This window comes from Haliotis asinina, chromosome 1, assembly GCF_037392515.1.
Source record: "Haliotis asinina isolate JCU_RB_2024 chromosome 1, JCU_Hal_asi_v2, whole genome shotgun sequence".
Lineage (NCBI taxonomy): Eukaryota > Metazoa > Mollusca > Gastropoda > Lepetellida > Haliotidae > Haliotis > Haliotis asinina.
In genome coordinates, this window is record NC_090280.1 from 23,371,430 (window position 1) to 23,397,966 (window position 26,537).

At 40.3% G+C, this 26,537-nt stretch overlaps 1 pseudogene; it reads left to right on the forward strand.

Moving 5' to 3' along the window:
* Nucleotides 1-5,248: 5,248 nt before the first annotated feature.
* LOC137262647 (nectin-4-like) lies at nucleotides 5,249-19,051 on the forward strand (annotated as a pseudogene).
* The last annotated feature ends 7,486 nt before the right edge of the window (nucleotides 19,052-26,537 follow it).

Sequence of the window (26,537 nt, forward strand, 5' to 3'; positions counted from 1 at the left end):
ATCAGTTGAAGTGTTCACTCGTCATCCCAAAGATCCCGCTTCTCCCTTCACCCACTCACCAACTCAGTGTTCCACGGTTACAGCAGGGAATACGTGTTGGCTGGATCGTTAAACTCCAAACCGTTTTGTTGATTAAATATGATAATTACCACACAACTACTGGCCGAATCGAGTTAAACGTACTTTCGAGAGAGGGGCTTTAAAAGATTGTGAGACTGATGGACACGGATACACTTATCCATGTTAACCTGCGATAAAGCTTCTTGTCGGTAAGTATAGAAGAACCAGCATTTCTTTGGAATAGGTGACATACACACAATACACACAATACACACAGGCACAAAAGCACATTAACACGCAATACACATAAGCACACACAAAATACACACATGCAGTCACACAATACAAACACGCATAAGCAGTACACATAAGCACACACACAATACACACATGCACACACGCGCTCACGCGCACGTGCACACGCACTCGCACACTAACACACACACATCTGGATCTATGTCGCCATGTACCAGTCCAGTGTCCAATAATGTCCAATGTCCAGTTATTCATTCATGTTGGCGATGCATTACAACAGTCAACCTTTATTCTTCATATACTACTCACGTGCTACAACGAGGACCTGTCTACATCCAGTAATTTCCTGTCCAGTGATTCCCTGACAGTAGTAAGTACCAGCGTCCTGTACAGTAACATTGTAGATGGTAAACCTCAGCTGTCCGGTCTGTGATGGTGAGTCCTCTCCGGTGTATGTGATCCTGGTCTTGTAGCCGGTGTGACTACTGTTGAGCACCACTACATGGGGTGACATTTGCTTGACCAGTAACAGTCTCTCAGCAACCGAACCATTCACCCATACAAAATATAGAAAGCTGACATTGTCTGGGTTCAAGGTTATATTAACATCCTCGCCAACACGTGTAACAGTGTATGGGTATCCAGTTGTCATGGACGCTGCACTCAAAACAAATATTACGCATTAAAACAAGGCTAACAGTTGACATATATACTCAAACACAGTATTTAAGCTCGCTCAATATAATACAAGTTCACAGATACATGCCACATATACAGGCACGCAAACGAAATGTAAACCAGAAATTAACGCGTCAAAATATCTAGTTTCTCTCAAAACTACTTTTTTGACAACACTGGTTACTTATAAAGTCATGTAAAGCTCAGTTAATGTTGTTTTTTTCAGTTGACAGGTACATACCACACACATGTAAGCTCCAAAAGAGAATGTGAGTCAGAGACATGTCAACTAGCGTGGTAAATTCATACTGACACATCACGCACTTTCACAATTGCTTTCAAACGTTGAAATATTTAGTTTCACTGGATAATATTTCCCTAGAAAAAGTGAGTAACTTCCCGTTGAATTTTAACATATGTTTAACCTTTAATAGTTACTAATTAGTTGTTACATTCACATCGACAGACAAGAAACGTTGATGACTGATGACTCACAAATCTGGTTTTGGTGGATAATATTACAGTTATATGGCAGAGGTCTGTATGTAACAGAGTCTGGACCAGACAATCCAGTGATCAATAGCGTGAGCATCAGTCTGCTCAGTCGGGATACCATATATTTATCAACTAAATCAGCGAGTCACCTACTCCCGTTATTCAGACAGATAGTAACACAGTTTACAAATCATCTAACACTGGTCAAAATATCAGTATACGAAAACTGATCTCAGTTTGAATATCTTGTGAAGGAATAATGCTGTTTTATGTTATTTTCTGACAAATGTGAAAAATAGAGTTTTCAAAATCAGTTTGTCGACCATCACAGTGTGGATGGTGCAATTCTGTTATTGGTGTATCATCGTTATTCCTATATATGTTGACTTTGAAATGGTTGTAGGATACCAGATGTTTACAAAGTGCCTGGATCAAATGATGCCTGAACGTAATAATGTTAATTCATTAACAACAACTTGAAACAGAACTTAATCACTTTTATTTGGGTACGTACATACATGGGATACATAGTTCACCGAGGGAGGCTTTGCTTGATTCATGTCTCCCAATTTTTAGAAATCTTTTAAAAAACTTCTCATAGATAATCTCTATTTTCTTTGAATAAGTCTCCAAATTCCGGCTCCATAATGTAATCTAGGTGTTATTTGTTTTTCGAATATGATCCAGGCGATTGTATAAGAGAATGCCTTGTTCTTGTTGAAAAGTCTAAATACAACCAAGCAGGCTCAAAACGCCTTTGTGCAAACCAGTCTCGATGAAAATACTATACTATGGTGTTTATAGTATGTCTTTTCCGTTAGCAGTTGAATGAAGAAAACCCGTCTCTCACAGTGATGACGCCGCTATGGAACACAACAATATTTGATTTGTTGAGATTCGGTTCCACATCCGATTTGAAGAAAAGCGATTCCAGAAAGTTCTACTCTCTTGACGCAGCTACAGAATAGAACAATATCGTCTGCATACATTAGCAATAGTAGATCTTGGATGCCTTGTGTAACGAACATTCCAGTATTATACAATTTATTAAGCTCCTGTGCATCTCATTAATGAAGAGCATAGGACTGAGGATGCATCCTTGTCTCACTTACAGGGAAATGTCGGACGTCTTTTTGCGTTAATTGTTTACTTTAACACTTGCCTTTATAGATGCGTACATGTGTTTTGTAATGATTAACTTTCCATGGTATCCATATTTAATCACTATGTAAAGCAATTTGTTCCTGGCAACAATTTGAACAATTTTTTGCAATCTGTGAATCCACAGTAAAAGCGACCCTTTGTCTTTCACGGGTACTTGAACATAAGGCCTGTAACGTGAATATGTGGCCTGCTTGACTTTCATTCATATCAAGCCTTTTTCTCACATGTCTATCGAAAAGAGGAGTGAAGATTTTACCCACAATGTTAAACAGAGAGATTCCGCGGTAGTTGCCAGGGTCCAGCTTGTCATATGTTTTATATCGGGAAGAATTAATATAATATTCCACTGACTCGGGGTCTTTCTCGTTGGTTGCCTTTTACTACAAGTAAAGCCGTTAGAAACTTTGGTAATTAATTTCTTCTTGTGAGTTGAAGCGTCAGTATAAGAACCTCTGTTGTGTCAGCAACTTATGGCTACAGCCCGATCCCATCTCAGTCGAGGCATTGGGCGTACTAACGTAGGACTTCCCATTTGAGACGAGTAACTGTTCATCGAAACTCACAGGCGTTAGGCTAGCAAATGATATTATCCTTGTCAAATCCAGATAGCTCAGAAATCCACTCCATCGTAGCACTATACTCTGCGTTTTCTCTGCAGCCTGTATTTTATTTTCCCAAACCTTCCTGGATCTAGAGGTGGATCTAGAGGTCAGATGATGAAAGTACAGTTTTAGTTCTGTGGTCACAAATGCACCCCATACCATGACGCCTCTTCCCTTAAACGGATGAACCTCAGCTACGTCGAAATACTGCCGTCGTCTCTGAAGAGGCTGATCCAAACATTCATCTATAAAGAGCACCCAATCACGTCCCTACCACCGACGTACAGTTGCAGACAGCCATAAAAGGAGCGTTAAGTTTATTTACCAGCCATACCAAGTCGTCGAAAGACTGTTCGCTCATGGCGTGTCCTAGTGTTCTCGTCCCCGTCGATATCACTATCACGAATCTGTTCTGAGGGTGGGTCTTGTTGTGAATCTTGGTCTTTCCGATCTTATAATTTCAAGTATCTTTCGTAAAATGTATGTATCTATTTTGAAAAGACGTCTTACGTTTTGGACTAATACGTACGAGAAACCCGTGGAATTACAGGCCGGATGTTCGTGAGAGATGCTCCTAAAAATATATCTATTTCCGTGATTCAACGCTATTTTTCAGCGAAAATTTGCAAGTTTTTTATGGTATTTGTAGATTTTTTAAAACGTTTGATCTAGTTAAAAGGACGGTTTTGAGAAGGACAAGGGCTTTTCCAAAAATGTTTAATGGAGTACAAGCTGGAGAACATTCATGTGTTAAACCGTGAGTGGACGACAGGGTTGTGTCCTTAGCCCATATCTATTCCGTATCTTTATCAATGCATTAGCACATGAATTGAATCCACATGTAAACCTACGATCCAGTTTCATCCAGGGATGATTGAGCTGTGTAAAGTATGGTCTGCATTACTGTTTATCTAAAATTGATTAACACGTCGCTGTTTCGTGAGAATGTAGATTGTGGAAACGCCCATGTGGTGATGTGTAGAGTATTAACTGAACAACTGCATTACCTGTATACTTTTGAATGTTATGGTAACCGATGTAGTGTATGACAAATCTACATGTGATGTTTATGTTCTTTGTGAGCTTATTGCTTTGTGAAGATATTGTAATAATTGTAAACCATTCAATTATTGCCTGATTGTGTATCATATCATTCAGCTGCTGTGTATTATAAACTGGTCGTTTATGTAGTGTTGTGTGTGGGTTGGTATAGTCAGTCCTCTTGCGAGCAGATTCCCTAACTCTCGTGTTTTAATATTAAGGATATTACACAGATTTATGCCAATTCTTCAAGATACTCGACCACTAGAATTATTCATATTCAATGCATGGGTCTGAGGTTTGCGGTGTTAGATAGCGTAACAAATATACAAACCATTCACATCTTTGTATGTATATGCTTTCTTGGAGACGTCGACACCAACCTGCATAGTATTGGGTAAATGTGGCAGAAATCCATTATATATTTTTACGTTTAAATGTGCCATGAAATATTGAATTAGATTATTATGTATGTCTAATGTAAGATAACCAAAGGAATGTTTTAGAATGTTTTAGAATAATGGCAAAAAAACTATTGGATGTAAAGGCCGAATTTCTTGTTTCGTCTTGGATTCGACTATTATGGGATTCACAAACCGTGAGTAAAGAATCCTTCATGGCGGGACACATGGCATGATTAAAATGTTCGGATGAACAGGACTGACACTTCTCTCTCTTCAACAGTTCTAAAACTAGAAATTATGCCTCCTAAAAGGTGCCTTTGGAATTATGCCTCAAACGATTAACAACTGCAAAAATCCGCGTGGCCATGGCATAGTTTCGTTGCAGTTTCCATGGTCTCAAAATAGCAACAGGAAGATACAAATAAGAGTAAATGCATTATTTCGGAAAACAAGGATATGACTCATTTGACTGGGAATATTGTCAACTGAAAGGATAGAGCGACGCAGGAATCGCAAAGCAGTCAGCATCAGTCCATCAAGCCTGTGACCATGTTTCTGTTATACGTTGTTACCGGAGGGCTATATGTGAGTGGTAAGTATCTTGTAGTTGGCATTTTACGTTATGTCCTTTCAATGCGTAACATTCTATCAATTGTAAACCGCACATGACATTTTGATGATGAGCATATTGCTTTGCATACAGGTTTTGTCTACATGACAGCTGGATACGAACACACTGTTGCGCGCGTGGGCGACGATGTCGGTGTAACCATGAGCCCAACGAATGTCAGCTTCCCATATTACGCATGGGTGAATGGTTCGGTTGCTGTGAGACTGTTACAGGTCGTGCCCAGAATGCATGTGCTGGACATGTACTGGATGTCCTCTGTGAGTAAGAACCTACCTTCTTTCGATATAGTTGAGTTGAGCTGAGCTGCAATTTACGCTACATCGGCGTTATTGCAGCCATATAGGAACCTCCTGGATGTAATATGTGCAACTGTGCGACAGTTTTGTAAGAACTGTTTCTGGTTTTGTTTGAAAAACAACATTTCTCTCCTAAAAATCAAAGCCTTTTTGCTGGAATAAATCTATAATCTTAATAGTCTTGTCAAAGTTTCAACTACATAGAACTTTTAGTTTTAGAAGCCAAGTCTGAATACATGCATGATCACTAGTCACTAAAAACAGTTCCATGTCGCTGTAGCTCACGTGGACATGTTTTACAAATTTTAAAGGAGGTGAGTGAGCGAGTTACGGGAGCTTTTAGCGGTGTTCCATATCAGTTGCCCATATAATATTTCTTAGCAATAAATACGAAGGATCATTCACTCACACTAATGATGACGGTATATGACGTCATAATAACAAGTACTTCCCTAGATTTATATTCCTCGGGTGAAGGTGGTGTACCCTGGTGGATAAAGCGTTCGCTCTTGGCGCCAAAGATCTGGGTTCCGTTTTCCACACAGCCACATCGTGTGAAGGCCATTTCTGGTGCTCCCCGTCGTGATTCTGATGGAATATTGCTAAGGGTTGTAAGGTCTTCAGGCCCACATAACACAACACAGATACGAGGGGCTGTCAATAAGTTTTGAGCCTTGAGCATTTTTCATACCTAGGTGTCACAACCTATGGTACGACATTGAACCTTGGGGTGTAGCTGATGTGATATATAAGTTTTGGTATCCTACTCTCAGAAGTTATTGAACAGCTCACAATGACAGAAAGAAACCCCCCTCACGGCAGTGAAAATGATTAAAATTGAGTATAGAGCAGTAATTATGATTTTAGTTCTTGAAGGAAACTCGGCGAAGAACAGTGAAGAAAGGCTTTCAGCAGTTTATGGGAAGTCTTCTCCTTCATCTGCTACCATCAAACGATGGGTCAATGAATTTAAGCATGGTATAGAGAGTCTTGAAGATGACTCCCGTCCAGATCGCCCAACAACAAGCAGTAGTCAGGAAAACATTGTCAGAGTGCATAGACTTGTGCTGGAAAATCGTCGAATCACACTCCACGAGTTAGAGGAGACCACAGGCATTTCACACGGATCCATCGAGACAATTCTTCATGAACATCTCGTCATGTCTAAGGTGTGCGCAAGATGGGTGCCAAGAATGCTTATAGATGAAATGAAGCAAACAAGGGTCACCATGAGCAACTCCATGCTAACCAGATACGACAAGAATCCAGAAGATTTTCACTTTACCTGCGTTTAATCCCCCAAAGACACATCTAGGTATCATGCTGCACATGTGTACCAAGTTCTAGTAACCTAGCATGTACAGTATGAGAGATCTGTTCTGGACAAGATGACATCCTCTTTGTCACAGCCAAATCATGTTTCCACGGATACCGCAAAAAATAAAAACCATGTCTGGGTCTAACCCCGAAAAGACATATCTAGAGATCATGTTATCATAGCATGTATACCATACTATCACAAATAGTATAGGAGATCTGCTTCGCACAAAGTTTGCGGACGTACGGACGGACGGAACCCGTTTCTATATCCTCCTATTGTGGGGGATGATTAACGCAGCTTAACCACTGTTACCGTGGCCACCTTTGGAGTTGGGAAAATCCCTCAGGTCTTCGACCCTTGGGATTTTCCCTCCCCCGCTGGTTTACACCTGCTACCAAATGCTCCAAGTCGTGTTTCATCCTTCACATCAAAACGTCACCTGCCATATTCGTACTGCATTATATTTTGTATGTGTGTACGTGAGAGGAGAAAGACGTGGCTGGTCAAACAGTAAATGTTTGATAGAGGGAATATTACTATTCAAAAGAGGGCTCTTGAATTTCGGTGTGAGGTTTTGGGTTGCAGTGGGGTTTGGGTGGAGGGGTGTATTCAAATTCAAGACATTTTGCTGTGGAGGAGGTGAAAATATGTATTTGTAAGCAGTGAGATTTTTACATTTAATACTCATTTGTTAGCGAAATTATCTTTAGCGTTATCGCGTCATGTCAGATTTGTAGACAGATTATCAATATTTTAAATAGGTATCACTTGTAGCAATACCCCGAGTCAAACACAGTACTTTTCCGTACAAGCAGTAAAACTGATTGGTGAATCAGTGGGTGAATGGGTGTGTGAATAGGTGGGTTGGTGAGTGAGTGTTTGGGTGGGTAAATGTGGGTGTGTGAATGGGTGGGTAGGTGAATCAGTGAGTGGGTGATTTGGTGAGTAATTGAATCGGTGGGTGAGTGAGTGGATGAATCCGTGAGTGGGTGAATGGTGCGTGAGTGGGTAAATCAGTGGGTGAGTGAGTGAGTGGTTGGATCTGTGCGTGAGTGGGTGATCACCAGAAATGGGCTTCACACATTGTACCCATATGGGCGTTGATGGAGGACATATTCGCAAAAAACATATATTATTCCCAGTGAAATATCGTCGCACAACGTACGGTTCACCGGGAAATGTTTATCAGGAAATATTGCTTAGTGAAACTACATTATGTGACGCATTATATCAGAGACTGTATCTGTCAGTTTCTGTTTACCACTGTAGTGACAATGTTTCTGGGTTCCATTGTGTCCGTAGCACTATGTGGGTTTGGTATGTATCTGTTTTCGAAAACTGAAATATATATTGAATCTCTGATTAAGTTGCTTTTCACTTTAGTCTTACGCAATGTCTAACGTCTGTATCTAGTGTTGTTGAGTTCTGATTCTAATTACCTTTTCGTATACAGCTCTAGTGTCCATGACAATTGGATACCCACACACTGTTACACGTGTTGGTGAAGATGTTACCATGGCCATGAACCCAGAAAATGTCAGCTTCCAGTATTATTTAGCGGGGAATGGTTCTGTATCTGTGAGACTGTTACTGGTCCAGCCCAAGACACACCGTGTACGGGTATTCAACAACAGTCACACCGGCTACAAGACCAGGATCAGATACACCGGGGAGGACTCACCATCACAGACCGGACAGCTGAGGTTTACCATCTACAATGTTACTGTACAGGACGCTGGTACTTACTACTGTCAGGGAACCAATGGAGAGAAAGTTACTGGATGTAGACAGGTCCTCGTAGTAGTGCGTAAGTACTGAGTGGAGTTAACAGAACGGTAGATAAGTAAAAGAATGCGTCTAAACTAAAACGTAATTAAGGATATATGAAGACTCGTGTGTGTGCGTGCGTGTGCATGCATGTGCTTTTGTCGAGTTACACATGGCAAGCCTACTCACAGTATACACGTGAAGATCCGGATTAGAATTGGTCTTCTTTACCCCTTGCTTGTCGTACGAGACGACTAACGGGATCGGGTAGACAGGCGCGCTGACTTGGTTGACACATGTCATCGTATCCCAGTTGCGTAGATGTATGCTCATGATGCTGGTCACGGGATTGTCCGGTCCAGACTTGATTATTTACAGATCGCAGCCATATATATATGGAATGTTCTTACGTGTTAACAACAGTCCAACCAACTACTCACTCGCAGTATATCCGAATCCACCTGTCTTGTTGCTATAATCCCGAGCGCCAGTCAGGGTAACAACAACAAGCATATCTAATGTCATTTTTACGACGCACCTTGGGAATAGTCCAGCCAACTGATTAAATGTTGTGTAGAACATTTAATCAACAAACTGATTAGGAGTATTAACGTGTTGCTGGCGCTTATTTGATTGACAATAAAGGTGAATACGTCATTAATAAAAGTGTCAGAGCATTTAGTTCATTATGTCTCAATGGATTCATATTTTAAAATGTTTTTAACACATTTAGTAAAACCATGTTTATTAGCACTGGTGTTAAGGTCTCGGCGCAGTTGTTATATTTTTCACAGAGAGGCCAACCACACCTACCATCACCGGACCTGCCTCACCTGTATCAGGTGAAAATGTCACCCTCACATGCTCCTCCTCCTCCCGGAGTCTGCCCCCGGACCACCCCCAACTGACCATGACCTACATCTGGAGGAGGGACAGGACCTTCCTACAGGTGGAGATGACCTGACAATAACCCAGGTCAATGGAGAGAACCAGGGAGACACCTACAGCTGCCAGGCTGTGGAGGAGGGGCTGGAGTCTGACTGGAGTCACGGACATGTACTGGATGTTCTCTGTGAGTAAGAACGTACCTTTGTTTACGGTACAGGAACCTCGCATGTCTATACAACTTAGCATGCAACTTACACAGAACCTTTATGTCCTGAATCATTATTATGATAGTACCTGTGTGGCTCGGTTGGGAATTAATGACAGCAACAACATAATAATTTGTCCATTGATATAGCGCCAAACTCCACACCAAGTATGCTCATAGCGCTAACAATAGGGCGTTATTGACGTCCGTTGATATAGAACTTTTGGGAGAGAACATAGCCAGAAACTGTGATGAAAGCTTTCAGCTTCAAAGGCAAGTCGGTGTCAGGTGTTATATCGAATATACACCAGTGACCAAAAAATATGTCATGTCATTGTTGCTCACCTGGACATGCGCTTTAAATATGAGCAAAACGGACCACTCAGCTCAAACACAAACGATCAACACAAAACTAACAATACATACATGTACTGAATCACATGATACGGGTTACGAAAGCGTCAATTTATGTTCCTTAGGCTCGCATTTCTAGCGTCAAATATGCAGATTTCAGAGAATGCAAATGCACGGTGACTGGCAAAAATCAAAACAAGGTTATGTAAAACATCAGGAAAATACGGAACACAGGAGATTCAATACCAACCACGCGGGCCAAAAGTGGAGCGGTGGTCGTTTACTAAACCAATGTTGATCTTGTTTCAACGTGATGGCAGTATCAAGATACGTAACTGTTAATGAAGGTCCTCTTGATATAGATTATGGACTATTCAGACTTGAATGTGATAGTCATGAAGGCCTGTGCCACACGTTGAATGAGTAGTTGGTATTTTACCTTGTACTGAGTCTTCATTCATTCATCAGTAATGGTTAACACTGTACTTGTACATTTCTCAGTGGAGATGGATAAAGGATAGGGATGGGACACAACTTTCTGGAAATTTCAAACCTCAACATGATAATAATTTCAAAACTGTTTTAAGAGGCATTCTTTTCCCAGATTTCAAATATACTCTTAAAAACAGTAAGTGAACTGTACTTCCAATGTATGATTGTCGAAATTGGGAGATATATGCGATTGAATCAATGCTGATACAGTAACAATGGATGTTTTGAGAACCTAACCAACTTCCACATGGATTTCATTCAAAGCATACCTGTTCGTTCAGTTATCCCCCTTGTTAGGTGACTGGAGTATGTCATGAACATTTCAGGTTTACAATTTTCAGTGAGTAGTGTGTGATTTGACCTCTGAACTCTGACCATCCACGAATGTAAGAAAACTATCCGAAAAATACAGTCTACGGAAGAGCCTGAGAAACGTCAGGATTCATAATGACACCCTATGCACGCGTAGGAGGGTCCGACGTTGTGCACGTGCTTCCCATGCATTGTGTGTGCGTGTGGTGATAACGTGAAATGATGCAGCATACACAAAAAGAATGTCATTGTAACGTTCCTGAATGGGTTTTCTTTCTACCAGATTTCAGGTTACCCTACTTGTTTTAAGAGTATACTTGCCTAAGAGAGTTCGTTTGTGGTTGCTGTCTGGTGGTAGTTCAGGATGGTGGACAAGAGATGGAAGAAAAACAAAAGTCAGTGATAGAGAAGAAGATAGCAGCAGCCATGTTCTATTATTGTTTGGTCGAATGATGGTCGCAAAGGTATATACAGTGGTAAACCTGTGACAGGACTGAGTGGCCAATGTTCCTGATTTGGAGACCCGTTCTGTCACCTCACACATTCAGAAGTCGGAAGGCGTTTCTTCACCGTCGACGTAGTCGTATTTGGAGCGACGGCCTTGGCCGACAACCCGACTAACCGCACAATCCGTTCGCTTCTTGTTTTCCTGACTGGTCTCCTTGGTTGGTCTCCCTGGCTGGTCTCGCCAACTGATCATATCATTCAGATTTTTATACACAGGGCCATTACGCCACATTGTGCAAGGTCACTGGCCCATGCACATGTATATACGTAAGATTCGCCGACGTAGGGAAGTGTTAACTGCCATATATTGATAACGTTTGAGAATTAAGGGTCCTGCCCGGAGGGTTGGTGATGTTAAGAGGGGATACACCGAATGTTTGCTGAATACATGACATAGACAAAGGGGACAGAATTCCAGTGCACTTTGGACATATGTTGAAACAAATTGATCGTTTGAATAAATGAAGCTTCAAAGAAACTTATTGAAATAACTTAGTCTGTGACAACAGCCCTGAGTGTCATGGAGATTTTGGATCCCCGAAGGTCCGGGGTAGAATAGGCCTTCACCAACCCATGCTTGCCATAAAAGGCGACTATACTTGTTATAAAAGGCGACTAACGGGATCGGGTGGTCAGGTTCACTGACTTGGTTGACACATGTCATCGGTTCCCAATTGAGCAGATCGATGCTCATGTTGTTGATAACTGGATTGTCTGGTCCAGTCTCGATTATTCACAGAGCTCGACTATTGCTGACTGCTGCGTAAAGCGCAATCCATTCCCTCACTCACTCACGGAGCTTCTCTCCTTAAAAGCGCTTCTTTTTAAAACAGTGACAATATTGGGTTTACAATTAAGAATACGGTAAAATGCATGAAACGTTGACAATATCTGGTACAGGCACTGATCATTAGAGATATAATCGTAAGTTCATCCTGTCGGATATACCTGACTGATACGGGACACGTATGACTTATAGGAACAAAAACAGAATGTGCGTAATGTGTCGTCGTTTGCATTTGAATGTAATGTTTCGTGACAACAGTAAGATCTTTGAAACTGGGAATCTTATATTGATGAGCCTAGACTCGACAAGGCTAGAAGATGTAGCCTGGCATGAGAAAAAACTAAACCTAACCAACTTCAAAAGTCTAAACCTAAAGTTGATGAAACATTAATTCAATTGAAATTGATATGCCGTGGTATTGGTATGATAGAAGAAAATATCAAATTATTATTTCTGATTATCTCACATGCATTGCAGATGGACCTGTCCAGATACAGTTTGACGGCACATGGGAGGTAGAAGAGGGGAAACCTGTGATAGTGAGATGTTCCGTTGACTGTAACCCTGCCTGCACTGTAACCTGGTGGGACACATCCAGACAGATGGTGATTACAGGACACGGGGAGGCTGTGTTTTCTATACCAGCTATAGATGTGTCTGTGTCTGGACAGTACGCGTGTCACGTCAACAACAGCCATGGGAGTGCATCACGCAACCTGACACTAGAGGTCTTCAGTAAGGCCTCCACAGATTCCGGAAACATACTTCGTGACAGAATATGTAAAATTCAAGATTACATTTGAATGAGATATATAATGACTTTTAAGTTTTTACTCCCTTCAAATTTCTCAAAACACACAGACAGTCTGAACAGGTATTTATACAAACTAGCAATATGGCTCAGGAGGTCAATCTTGACTATTAATCTGATGATATGACTGAGTGAGTGACTGACTGACTGAGTGACTGACTGACTGACTGACTGACTGATTGACTGACTGACGGACTGACTGACTGACTGACTGGCTCACTGGCTGGTTGAGTGTAAAAACGATGAAGTTCTTAGAATGGTTCTGCTGTTTAATATAATATAAAACCTGTGAAGATAGCTTTGGCATCAGCAGTGAAAATGGAACGATTGTCGGGAATTGTAGAGGCGACGGTCTTGGATGCAATGACAGTAGCACAATGACCATTATTATTGGATCCCTCTATGAAGATGGACCGATGGGTGCTGTATCGAGAACGCAACTGGTTGTATTGCAGTTTGAAAGTGCTATTTCAGATGAACTTTGGAAGGGTCAACCCAGTTGACATGTCGTGAACCTAATCAAAATCTTCTTAAGAGGTGTGATGTTACTGGGGTATAAGTGGCATAAAACTCCACTCATTTACTCACTCACTCATACCCACCAATTTACCCGCTCACCCCCTCACCCACTCACCCACCCACTCCAATTCGCAGATACGGGGCAGCCCTGGTTACATTTGTAATCCAGGTATAAATTATATCTCTGGTATTTTGTAATCACATCATGTACCTTAAATAAAGCAACATATCTTGGATGTTGTTTGTTTCTGAAAAGTAAACAGGATTATACAATGCTAAACTGAATGTTGTCCATATTAAATGTTTCAGCACGCGAGGTTAATGAATCTGGTGTCGTTTCCATCGTCCCAGTGACTGCTGTCTGCTCCATCCTGATCGTGGTCATCGCCGTTGTCGTCATAGTTGTTGTTTGTAGAAAACAGAGACGTGGAGGTAATACAGTGTGATGTGACAGTGAATGACTAGAACTCGAGAGGGACGTGAAGTGGCCTCTCTCACAAACACTTCTTCACCACTTTGGTTCAGTAATTACGTATACCGATCTCACTTAATAGCATGTTGAGCGTGTGCGTGTGCGTGTGCGTGTGCTTGTGCGTGTGCGTGTGTATGTTGAGTACATCGTCACTATAGCGTCGGAGAGGGTAGTGGGGAGCGGGGAAAAGGGCACGTCAGATATTTACCAGAGTAGTACTTTAAAACGTTTTACCCCACACTCATATACATATATACTCCTATAGAAATGTTAAGCAGTACTAATAAGTATTGATTTGATGCCTCTTCTTTGTCTGCAAAACATGTAACAATACTTTGGTATGTAGAGTCTGATGTCTATTTCCACCCATACTCAGTAGAAAGCTAGCTGATAATTATTTCACTTCATACTGACATGTGATACATTTTCAAGGAAATGATGATTTTGTCCTACCTATATCAACTGATTCTCTCCAGGTGTGATTTGTTACGTGTCTGTGGTGTATCTTGATTAAATGTAAAAGTGTCCTTGAAGGTGACAAATGGTATTCATCAAGGAAGAAGGCCAAGTCTCTTGTGGGGAGATGGAATTTGAGCCAGGCCTTTAAGGAAGAGTTTGAGAGAGAGGATAGATTATAAGAGAAGGCGGTGAAAGTATACTGAACTACTTTAAAAACGCATCACTGGGATAAGACATTGAATATCCGTGATAAACGAAGAAAAGAACTTGTCCTTGTTGAAACCGAAGTCGTCAAACAAGATTGAAACACGAGTAAAATCAAAATTAGTCATTCTCAGTTTAGTGCAAACATGAATTAGCGATAACGTTGAAGGGGGTCAAATTTATTTCCAAACGCGCTCAAAAGTTTCACAGTCAGTGACAGTAACGGGTATGGCCATCATTTGCATAATCCTGCTGGAAAATGTGAAGTCGTTGATCTGCCTTCCTGTTGGGAAAAGGAACTCGACCACGACAGACGTGCACATGTGTCCTGCCATCACTACTAATCTCGCTACAAATCATTACGCCTCCATCATCCCTGCTGAACTCAACAATCAGCGTTACGCTGTCCACGTCGCCCTTGTATATGCATGACTGAGATGAGATCAGGACTCGGCAGTAAAGAGAATACTTATGCGCACGCAGTCCCAGCTGACGTAATCACAATCGTACCGTCTGGAGACTGACGATATCCCTTCTTCCGTGAATGGTAATGTCTCTTCTGGAGATTGACTTGAACCTGTTCCTTAAAAAAGAGTGAAGACAATGCGGTGATCTTGAGCTGGACACATGGTTGTCAAGGATGTGCTCGATCACGTGTGGTGCCAAAGTGAACAATTTGGTGCAGTTCAAACTTTCGGTGTGATTTTGGTGCACAGTTGACTGATCTGACAATGTGTTATGAAAACGTCACGTTTTATGCATTTTTACGCGATTTGCAGGTGAAAAGGTGATTTCCAGCAAATGGTGGGTCACTTGACCATACAGGAATGCACGTATTTCTTGGTGTGCATCAAGTTCATCTGTCAAAGTCAGATTACTTCAAGGACAGATTCTGTTCGTTTTGCCTCCTCCATAATGAATGATAATAATATGATACGCGCGTTTCTAAAGTACTTCAGTATGGAACCTTCAAGTTGATGCTTGAAGAGGATATAAATCAACAGTGTGCACAAATTTACATGTTTAATGGACTTCAGTTTCCAAGTGTTTGCTTCAAGACACTGGTGTTACTCAGGTTGCGTTTGTTCTACAAACATGTCGTTCTACAAATAGCAAGATGTTTATTTCCACTTGAAAGATGTATAATTATACCGGAAATTCGTTTATCTTCTATTTTGCATCTAACATTGTGGATATGTCATTATTTACACAAAAGTATTTGTTTCAGGTAGAGGATGCACATATTATTGGTGAGTAAGGCAAAATGTGTAAACAGCTGACTTAAAATTTTGCAGTAGCTGCTACTTTTCAAGGGTATTGTGGAAACACTTCACCAGAAATACAGTGATTTGATTAGCTATATTTCACTTATTAGTAGCAGTATATGTGGAGCATAAGCCCAAGCAGAATTAATGGCACATCGCTAATGAGCTGTTGGTGTCAAAAAGATTTCGTTCTTTCAGGTAAATGTTAGAAGAGCGTGAAATACCGATAAGGCAGAACTTGCTTACCCGTTTTGTGAACACATTCATGCATATAACTGTAACAACTATTTTGTTCCTTGCAAGATTCTGTGTCTGAGGAAAGCTGATTGTTTTTTGTAAATATTCTTGATTCCAACCACTTTCTACATTTCCTTCCCCCAGCGTTGTCACATACACCCGTGACGCAGACACAGACGGAGGCTACGAGGAGATAGTAGGTTGGTGCTGGACGTCATTCTAGTACGCCATGTCAGTTAAATCAGATGACGTTAAACAGGTCATACGAATTGTTAAAGGGGTAGCGTTATTTAGAATGTCTGAAAAACAGTCCTGGACTTGTTGCAAGCTGTCAACATTCAAAACTATAGGTCTTTAACATTTTAAAATCCGTGACAACTATTAGCACTGACTGACCTTCTACTGAAACTCATACCGTATGATGTACAGTTTCTCTTAAACTCTTAAACTTCTAAATGGAGAAAAAATGGTAACATCAGTGTGCAAGAAGTAAATATATACTTTCAGTTTCTATGCATAATTGTTCCCACACACTTTAAACTTTCAGAGAGAGGCTGTGCTCGTCATCGGTGAGTATGTTCATCAATCTTCAAGTAAGATGAATAAATATTTCATCACCACGTGGGTGTAATTACCCGTGGTAAAGTGGTTTTCATCAACCCATGCTTGTCGTAAAAGGTGATGAACGGGATCGATGCTTGTGTTGTTGAACACTGGATTATCTGGCCCAGAACCATTTATTTACAGACCGTCGACATATAGGTGTCATATTGCTGAGTGCGGCGTTAAACAACAAACCAACCAGACAAAACTATACACGACTTGGAGCGCGATGTGAACTGAGAGCGTGTCCCAGCTTAATAATTTCCTCTCATTATGCTCACGTTCAATGTTCACTTTTATCAGTGTGGTGTCGTATCACAGGGAAGACGAAAACGATGGGAGCTACCAGGAAATAGAAGGTTGGTGTCTGAAGGTAAACGTAGCTCGAACTGTCTAGTGTCTGAAGCCTGGAACGGGAGTCGTGTCTCAAACCAACCAAGGAGACCAAACCCCAGGTTATTTAGTCTGAAATAGCTATAATAGAATAGCTATAACATTGTAAATAGAGTCGGATTTTCTAGATGTCCGAATACTTAGGACATTTCTCAGTATTCATAAAGGACGACCAGATATTGGTGATAGGCCGTGTTGGGGAAAAGGATCCACTAGTCTGGAGAGCTGTAATGGTCATCCCGGTGAATGATTCTTCCTTATTCATTACTTGCTTACTTTATTGCGTTATAGTTCTTGCAGAGCAAAATACTATTTTGTCAGTTGACATTATTTATGTCATAAAGTAAATTAATGCTTTAACAGACACTCGAACATACACCATGGTGAAATACGGCGCGTGTATTGTCACTTGGATTATCCTACTTAATACAGATATGTGTCATCTTTGTCTTATATCAGAAGGTGATGCTAACGTAGACGACATCGTCCCCATCGTAGCTGTCTACTCCGTATGCTGACTGTTGTGGCAGTTGTGATGGCAACAGTCACTGTTCTTGTCTGCAAGGACGTGAAAGGTACAAAGAATGCATAAATAATTTTGCATGCAATGTAAGTTTCAACCCACCTCCAATCCCCAACACTGAACAACCAACAGAAACTTACCCCAACGTGCAGGGCCTGGTCAGAACCTGTCTTCAACAACCATGCTTGTTACAACAGGTGAGAAACGCTGGCTGATTATGCTCATGCATGTTTATCTCCCGTATCCCAGTTGCGTAAATCGACGCTCTTTATATCAACCACTGGGTGTTCTCGGCAAGTCTGGCATATATCCGACAAGCGACAAGCGTAGTCTAGCTGGGATATTGTTGAATGCAGCCTCGAACAGTATACGGGCATATCCGTGGTTCACCTTGACGTGCTGCAATATTTTCTTCTCATTTTAGTTTGTGAAGTGTGTTTTGATTCGTTTATTCAGTAATGGAGCGGTCGGTAGGTCAGTGGATAAGGTGTTCACAGACGCAGGTTCGATTCCCCATATGAGTATAATGAAGCCATATTTATGGTGTTCTGGTTTTGGTGATGTTGATGGACTATTCTGAGTGCGACTAATTCTTTACTGTTACTCAGTGTTGGATGAATCGATCAGTTTAGAAATGTACAAGTTTGTCTTTTGTTTTACTTGCAGAGAACCAGGACAACAGGTACACGTTTTCATGTTTTTATCTTAAGTGCTGGAGTCAGTCATCGTAATAACTAGTGAACAAATCTTCATATGAACGGTTGCTGTCTTCTGTGTCAAACACCATTTACTCAACGTACCTTTAAAAATCATAGACTGTAAGCCGCCATCGATTACCTGTGGAAATGACAGAGAAAGTAGCAAATGTATCTATGTAACTGAAGCACAATTTGCTAAACAAGTGTTGGAAATCTATGATCATAGTTGAGGTGGTTTATAGGAGGTGATTTCCGCTGCACACTGCTTGAAAGAAAAATACATGCACCTCTGGGCAAGTGTAACATAAGTGTAATGTTGTGATTACAAATTTGGTGAATATCTCACTGTGATGGCAGAGAGATTATGCCATGACTTCAGTGATGTACCTCGTGCTTCCAACAACGATGTCTTACCCCTATACGATTACGAACGACTAATGCGGGATCAGTTCCACATCTACACGTCTCTCCATCCTTCATCTTCCTCAACAGAGGAGCACAGTACCAGGTGAAACCTAAACTGACGGTACAGTTCCACGTCTACACGTCTTTCCATCCTTCATCTTCCTCAACAGAGGACCACAGTGTCAGGTGAAACCTAAACTGACGGTACAGTTCCACGAGTACACGTCTTTCTATCCTTCATCTTCCTCAACAGAGGACCACAGTACTAGGTGAAACCTAAACTGACGGTGCAGTTTCACATCTACACGTCTTTCCATCCTTCATCTTCCTCAACAGAGGACCACAGTACTAGGTGAAACCCAAACTGACGGTACAGTTCCACATCTGGACGTGTCTCCACTTTTCAACAGAGGCTATACAGTTTAACATCTCAACAAGCTAACGTTTCAGCTGACAAAACAAAAGTACTTCATTTACTAATCACCCAACAACAGGCAATGTTTGCCAAGATGCCATTTTTAACAGAGGATTGTACTGGTATTGGTCTCTGAGCTTAACTGATGTATATCAAAGTATATTAACAACACTGATTTAGCATCAACATTCTTATTCAAGTAATAAAGTTAAAACCTTTTATTTTCGTTTCATGAAACTTATGTTATATTCCATCAACAGCGATAATGTGAAAACACAATTTTTCAATCAATATAGCTTTAACCTGTTTTATCAGAAACATTTAACTCTTATGCTTTCTCAACACACCGATCAACATTTTATTACTCATCCGTTGTAGATATCACTGTTAGGTAATTTTAGAAAGTTATTACACATTGTGTAATAACATCACGTGATGGCGTACGTATGACGTCAAAGTGTTTTATTGTTATGACGTCAAAATGCTCATACCTCGGTTACAATAGCATTAGACCTTGCTTGACTCTCGGAAAGCTTAGTGTCATCACACTCGTTGAATTCCTAGTAAAGAAGTGATTTGCTCGATATTATTTTGCTAATGCTGGGTGAGTAATAAATAAAATACGAAACTGTGTCCCGTGTAACACCATATTTATGAAACTCGTGAATGGTATCGGTATCTAACGAGCGAAAGCGATTTAGATACCAAACCATTCGCTCGTTTGATAAATAAGGTATTACATGGGACATAGTTTAGTTTTCTCTGTATATCAAACACTACACACATAATAGGATTGCACATGGTAATTTGCACATGAGCTAAATGGATGGGCTTGTCGGCTAAGGCTCCACAATTTCTTAATTCCATAAGTCATCAGTAACAGATCGGTTTCCGATTGTGATCTTTTGATTGTCAGCACCTCAAATAAATATAATACCCATTTTCAACATACATGGACACGCGTGCACGGACACACACGCACGCACGCACGCACGCACGGACTAACACTCTCACACACGATTCAATAAGAATCGTTAAAAATCGTTAAATCGTTGTTTTTATGTCTTCTATAAATGCTTTGAAAGTTTTACTTTAGTTTTAAATGCTGCAAATTTGATCAACCAGATTACTTAAAACAGATGTCGAACATTGTGCAGGAATGTGCAGAATTCACAGTACTGCTATCCTACTTCCGGATTGGTATCACTCTGCCTAGAATGTATTCCTCAGGAAGTATTTGTCATAGGAGTGACGTATCGTGAGCAGTAGCTTAACACCAGCTGACATTTGAACAACTGTTAACAACCCGTTTCATGCAGATATCAGTCAACCACTCGTGTAAAAAAATAGAGAATCTTACTCTGGTGTTTCCTGATATCAAATATATCAACACAAGTTGATAAAGTAACAAATATCCGAGGCTTGGCAAGGATAATTTTACCTTTACCAACGGGTATTGATATAACTGATATCAGGAAACACGAGAGTGAGATTCTGTTTATCATCCAAAATCATTCTTGATTAGTTTTCAGTGAAAACTGTGCATGTCTGAAGACAGCACTGCCATCAAACTTCCAGTGCATCGATGTCATAACATTGTGACATTATCGAGTTCATGACGTCATATCATTGTCAGGGCTTTGTGGAAAATCTACCATCAAAACGATATCTCTTAGATGTCGTCTGATCTGACACAATCCATATATCCTGCAGTACACAGTTTTGGATGATAAATGCTGAAGTTACAAATGGAATGTAAAATAACACCCTTCGAAAATGATACAGCCGTGTATTTCTGTACTGTGGCACAGAAAATGATTTTAACTGTACGTGGTTTCAGATCGGACAAAGGCACGAGACAGTTTTCAATGGAGCTGTGCGTAATAGATCGTTAATGACCAGGAAGGAAGACGTCATTACATACTGGTTCTTAAAATATGTATTCCAACTACTTCATGTTTCCACTTACCAGTCTGTCATTACACGTCCAGTCATCAAAGACATGCTCTTCTAGCAATACCATTGCTTTCTGTTTCTTGTCTTTAATTCCTGTTTGACACTTCTCTTCCTCGGGGGTTTTGCAATTGCTAGTTTCTTGAGGTATGCTGCCAAAAGTACCCTTTCAGAAAGTATAACTTCTAGGTTTAGAATTGCAGAAGCGATGGGAGTGAGAGTCCGGTTCAAGCGAACATTTTAATCTTGCCACATGTCCTGCACTAAATATGCTATGATTCATTGTGCATATATGATACTCTAACTTAAAATTTCATGGAACATTTATATGTAAGAATATACAAAGGATTTCTGCCACATATACCCAATACTGTGTAGGTTTGTGTCGATGCCTTCACTCCAAGAAAGCTTCTACATACAAAGTTGTGAATGGTTTGTATATTTGTTACGCTCTCTAACTCAGCAAACATCAGATTCATGAAGTAAAATAGGAATAATTTTAGTGTCAAATATCTTGAATAATTGAAACGGAATTGGTATAAATCTATGTAATATCTGTCATAGTACAGTGCGAGAGAGTTAGGGAATCAGTTCGCTTGGTAAGAGGTCTGACCATACCAAATCCATACACAACATATTAGTAAAGGGAAATAAGAATGTTCTAATTATCACCATGAATTTATTGCATATTATGTTGAAACTGATGAGGCAATATGAGTAATCCTTACCTAGTTAATGGACCAGAAACTATTTGCTTCACTTTATTCATTCTTCTGGTATTTGAGTAACCACGTGTTTCCAGAAGACTGAATTATGCATCAACTTTTTGCAATTGAATGGTTGCACCTCCCGACAGAATTAAGAGGAAATGAAATCTGGAAATAGTCCATCTTATGATTCTGTTGTGAGATGTAAAAAGGAATTTTTCAACCGATTATATGTCCTTGACAGATGAGTCAAGATCTGGCCACCATTTTGACGTTACCAGTGAGGTCATTGAAGAAACGGTGTGTTGGTTAAGCGTTAACAAAATCTTTTACAATTAATTATTACAACATGTTCACAGAGCAATCAGCCATTAAAGGACCTACACATGACATGTAGATTTGTTACAGATACTAGAATGGTCAGGATAATTGTTCAATTAATACTCTACACGTCACCACTGTGGACGTTCACAGAATCTACATTTTCACAAAACAACGTAGTGTTAAGAGTCTTATATAAACAAATTTAAACATTAATGCGCAGAATACATGAACCATACGATAAAGGCTGAACCGTTGCACATCAACCTGAAGTTAGTGTAAAGGGAAACAAACAGTAAAGATATGTTCATTTGATTAAAGTTAACATAGAATAGGAACACTAAAGACTTCTCGGACTAGAAGACAGTAACGATCTATACTTGACTGAATTTACTAGACTCCCTGATTTGTGACTGTAGTCCATATTCTATTCTATTCTAGCTATCACAGATAATCGCGTTAACAGACAAAAAAAAAAAAACTTACGATGGCGTTGTTTTGTTGTGAAATTGAGATTATGTCATGTAGTTAGGACGAAGCATCGATGGCCAGTCGCAAGTATTCCACGAAGGCATATGTGGTAGGGGATTTGGCCCTGGGCCATATACACTCAATACAGAAAAACGCACAACGCCTTGGTTCTGTTAGCTTTAGAGATACTGGTCCCGGATATTCGTTACCAGTGTGAACTTTGACATGGTTAAGACTGAGAAGCATGGTCAGTTAGTTTTAATATCTCCAGTTTTCAATAACACATCAAATATGCTTATTCCACGATGATATATTAGAAGCAACTAATAACCAGATACGTATACAATGGCACGCACTCGAGAGATTTTTTTACCAATTATACCAACTGCCACTTCTCACGGGAATACCACCATGTTTTAAAACAGCCACTTCAGTTTTATCCCATTTAAAATGCGTATCCCTTTCGGCAAACCATAATGAAAACGGTTCAATCATCTCCGGACGAAACTAGATATTAGGTTTACATGTGTATTCAGTTCACATGCTATTTAGAAAGAGAATAGATATATGGCTAAGGATATATAACCCTGTCGTCAAATCAAGGCTTAACACATGAAGGTTCTCGAGTGTATATAGCTTGTACGCCATTTAACATTTTTGAAGAAACTCCTATCCTTCCCAAAATCATTCATGGTTGATCAAATCTACAATTAGAGCATAAACTTCCCACTTTTTTATACAAACCGTGAAATCACGGGAATAAATATGCATGTCAATGTACACTATCTCTCATCAAAATCCGGCCTTTAATTCCACGGGTTTGTCTTAGGCAATTGTCCAAAATGTACGACGTTTTTTCTAAATAGATACCTATTTTTTTCTAAAGATGCTTGAAATTATGAGATCGGAAAGAGTCACGACACAAACTGAAAGTCTGTAGATTCGTGACCTTACTATGGACGGCAGCTATAATACTAGGACACGCCATCAGCACACGAACAGTCTTTCCACGACTTGGTATGGCTGGCACGTTCCTTCCGTGCAATGCCTTTTATCCCCCGTCTACACCGCTAACGCCGACTGCAGCTGGAAGTGGGTGCCAGCGACGTGATTGGTAGAGAGTGCTGTCTTCTGATGAATGTTGGATCGGTCTGTTCAGAAACGGCGGCTGGGCTTTTCGATGTATCGTAGGGTCTTCAAGGAAAGAGACGTCTTGGTATAAGGCGGCATTTGAGGCGACAGAACAACTAAAACTGTACTTTTATCGTCGGACCTGTAGACCTCTGTAGTCCCCCTCTGTCCTCCTGTGGAATCCCTTTAATTTCTCATTTCAGTCAGTGAACTTCTTCCTTCTTCGGGTGAACCTTGCGAGTTAATGTCTTAACATGTGGCAGTTTTAGCACTTGGGACGTTATTGAGCCATTCCATGCCGGTTTGAGAAAATACAATAAAGGCAGGAAAGAAAAAGCAGAGTATACTGAAGTGCTCCTTGCCTAATTTCTGTGAGGTGATGAAAGTCTCACGGCTCTTACCAATAACAGAATTTTGGTCGGCCTAAAACTCAAACTGAAAACCTCATGTTTCACATTTGTCAGAAGAAACAGCACATACGGCATGAATAGTTTTCACTGCTACAAAATGTTTATAATAGCCAACTAACTATTCCAGTCGAATATTCCAAATAACCGCTTTATTCCCTCACAATATCTTCAAACTTGTAAACTGTATTTGTAAACTGTATTATAGGCAAACAGGCCGGCATAATGAATAAAACAATCTGTCTGACTAACGAAATCTGGTGACTCGCTGACCTAGTTGAGAAATACCATGGTATTCCGATTGAGCAGGTTGATGCTCATGCTATTGATCACTAGATTGTCTGGTCCAGGCTCGATTATATACAGAGCTCTGCGATATAGCTGCAATATTACCTACCAAAAGCAGTTTTGTGAATAATCTGTCATCAACGTTACTTGTCTGTCCATATGAATGTAAACACCTAATTAAAGGTTAAGACCTCGTAGGCATGTGTTAAAATTCAACCGGAAGTTACCGTTTTTTCTAGGGGAATATTATCCAGCGAAACTAAATATTTCATCTCTTGAAAACAATTGTTAAAGTGCGTGATGTGTCAGTATGAATTTACCACGCTTGTAGGTAGGTCTTTGGCTTGCATTCTGTTTTGGGGCTTACGTGCATGCGGCATGTACCTGTCAGCTGAAAAGAACATTAGTTGAATTACATGAGCTTTACATGACTTTTTATAAGTGACCAGTTTTCTCTAATAAAACATTATTCAGAGAAATTAGATAGTTTGACGCCTTAATTTCTGGTTTACATATCGTTTGCTTGCCTGTATAGGTGCCATGTATCTGTCAACTTGTAATATATTGAGAGGGCTTAAATAATGTGGTTTGAATATTTATGTCAGCCTTGTTTTCATGAGTAATATTTGTTTTGAGTGCAGCTCTAGTCTCCATGACAACTGGATACCCATACACTGTTACACGTGTTGGTGAAGATGTTACCATGGCCATGAACCCAAACAATGTCAGCTTCTTATATTATGCATGGGTGAATGGTTCGGTATCTAAGAGACTGTTACTGGTCCAGTCCAAGTCACACCGTGTAGATGTACTCAACAGTAGTCGGCTACAGGACCAGGATCAGATACACCGAGGAGGACTCACCATCACAGACCTGACAACTGAGGTTTACCATCTACAATGTTATTGTACAGGACGATGGTACTTACTACTGTCAGGGAAACAATGGACAGGAAGTTACTGGATGTAGACATGTCCTCGTTGTAGCGCGTGAGTGGAGTTAACAGAACAGTATATAAGTAAATGAATGAGCCTAAACTAAAACGTAATTAACCATACGTGTGTGTATGCGTGCGTGTGTTCATGCGTGTGCATGCGTGTGTAACATGACCGTTACAGACAATAACATCGGTGATTTATGGATTAAGCACGAGCCAAAATGAGTCAATGTGTTGCAATATGGAAAGAACTAGATGTCATTGAAAACTCTGAATCTGAAAAAGTTAATACAGCGTCTACAAGTACAGTTAAGTTCTCTCTGAAGTGTTGCCAAAACCTTGGTGAAAAGACACTTTGAAATGAAAAGTCAAGGGCTGTTTGAGTATAGGTAGGTTCGATTCTCCTCCTATGAAAACTTGCTGAAGTATGTTGCATTTTTGGCATTCATGCCATAAATGGTACATTATGTGACCAGTTTATATGCTTTGCTTATAATAGTCTCAGTGCTGTAGCCTTTGTAAGGTTCTTCCTCCCTTTTTCCCTTCATCATACAATTTAACTCATGTCACTTGCTCGTCTCATGCACAGTCAAGCTCCCCACATCGCTCTTTGAAACACATTCTAACAGCAATACACATGAGGATGAACCGGACAAATGGACAAAATACATGTGGCACGAGGGTGAAAATAGTGCATTCTTTACAAACGTTAGGGTACACTTTAACACTGGTAACTCTTTTTCCGAAAGCCGCTGATCACACAAATAAATACATGATGGTAGATTTGCTTTAACAAATGAGAACACAACCGCTGTGGTGGGATTAGGAATTCACAATATAAAGCATGAGAAATATGCGGCACTCTGAGCTCAAGGAGATCACAATGAAGAAAGACAGTTACGAACACTCTTCAAATATACAGTCGAATCAAAAACAAATTAGCAAGCTCTAACAACGAATTATTTTGGGAAACATTTTCAACTAATATCACAATTGCTACGGTTGATAAATTAAGAAGGTATAAGAAATATCCTTCGAAATATCAAAATATTACACAG